Genomic DNA, 1,793 nt, shown 5'->3' with positions numbered 1-1,793 from the left:
ATACCATCACTCTAAGGATTAACGATTCATTATATGCATTTGAGAAGGACAAAAAAGTTCAGACCTTGGTCAAGGTTTCATAGATTCTTGTTAAATTCCTGGATGCATTGTAGATTTTAATGCCGAGTGAGAATCCAATTTTAAACTTCATTTTCTAACTAATTATTCTGGGTGTTTAGAAATTTAATGTTTGCAGGTTCCACTAGCCTTTTTGTATTAAAACTTTGTATGTAGTATAATTTGCTACCTTCATGAAGATTTAGTAACCCAAAGGGTTATAAAGGATTTGGATTGGTCTGAATGGCTCAGGGCTTATCTTGTACCAGATTCTTGTCACTCATGAATTTCATGCTTTCTACATGACCTCTGATTGCAATAGTTCTATGGAGGATTAGAGCACTTCACACTTAATAGAATGTCCATTGCCATTCTTTTGTTTCTTGTCCAAGAAGTTCTTATTTGAGAGGATCTAGTAGGGTGTATTTTCATTTTCATTAGTGTCTAGGAACTTCTCCATATTTCCCTTTCCTTTGAAGTGACCCCCATGTTGTTTACAATGTGTTGTTCATTCAGTCTTCATATGTTTCAATATTTTCTTTTTTACAAATAAGCCTTGTATTTGTCACTCTTAAAACTCTGAATTATAAGTGGATTTTTGGACTGGTAGTTCATATCTATCAGCTTGCTCAACTTAAGCACCAGTCTCGTCTCCAGTAGCTCTTCTAGGACTATTACCTTCACCATGAAGCTCCGTGAGTTTTCCCAATTTGAATTTGGGATTCTTCAGCATTTTTACTCTTTTAATGAAGACATCACGAGTTGGATAAATAGAATGGCAAGCCATTTTTATGTCTTTCCCAATGCTGTCTGGAATCAGTTAATTAACTACTTCTTTCTAGTCATTTGTCTGCACTTCTCTGGTCATAATTTCTATCATCTTCTTCCAGATTTTGCAGGCCTGCTGATGCTAAGCCTAGGAGGTCTTGCAGATTTGATTGTTGCATTATTTTAAAGTAAAACCAACACAGACCAAATGAAGCAAATAACCATCTTCAGTCTTGACAAAAGCAGGAGCTTCCATTGTGGTCTGCCGTTTAAAAAAATATTTTAGTTTTGACTTGTTTTCTTTTCCTTTTTAATTTTATTTTCTTGTAAAGATGCTGTACAGAGAAGTTACATTTACATCAGTAAGATAGTGAGTTAACATTTTTTGTGAGGCATTGTTACCCACTCCTTTTATTTTCTCCTATGATCCCTTCCCTCCCCTTGGTCTTCTACTTTTGACCAAGGAGCACGTTTTGTCTCGGATGAGATCCAGGCCATGGAAGTTGGTCAGGCAGTTCTTTCCCTGAACATCCTTAGTAATGAGCTTGAATTTTCTAAGTGTGACTTTATTACTCTGCAGATCAGTGAGGCTCACTTCTAATACTGACCCTGACGCTGCCCATCAGATGTCGTTTTGGTTGCTTGAGTGCTTGTGACTAGTGTTTTCCCAATATTTCTTATATTGGACAGGGGCAGTGCTTTTCATAGCATACCAATCTGTCTTAGAAAATGGATCAACCACTTTCTGCTTGGCTCCCTTTGTGCCACCGTTTGTAAGGTGTTTATTCTTGCTGACTGCCATGGGGCTGGGCAGAGAGCCAAAAGGCTTGAATATTTTCTGTAGAATCTTTTGCTATTGAACTCTAGTTTGGCTCCCTGATGGTCAGATAGAAGACAAAGAATGATACTGTTCTTGTATTTGCTCAGACTTGCTGTTTACCCTTAGATATTTCTTTTTTTTTCTCTCT

At 37.1% G+C, this 1,793-nt stretch overlaps 1 pseudogene; it reads right to left on the bottom strand.

The window, feature by feature from the left end:
• Positions 1–628: 628 nt before the first annotated feature.
• On the bottom strand, positions 629–1,627 carry LOC105980414 (annotated as a pseudogene).
• Between the last annotated feature and the right edge of the window lie 166 nt (positions 1,628–1,793).

The sequence above is a fragment of the Dipodomys ordii genome, unplaced genomic scaffold (assembly GCF_000151885.1).
Source record: "Dipodomys ordii isolate 6190 unplaced genomic scaffold, Dord_2.0 Scaffold1, whole genome shotgun sequence".
In the NCBI taxonomy this organism is placed as follows: Eukaryota; Metazoa; Chordata; class Mammalia; order Rodentia; family Heteromyidae; genus Dipodomys; species Dipodomys ordii.
The sequence above is the reverse complement of the archived record's forward strand: the minus strand, read 5'-3'. Positions and strand labels throughout refer to the sequence as shown.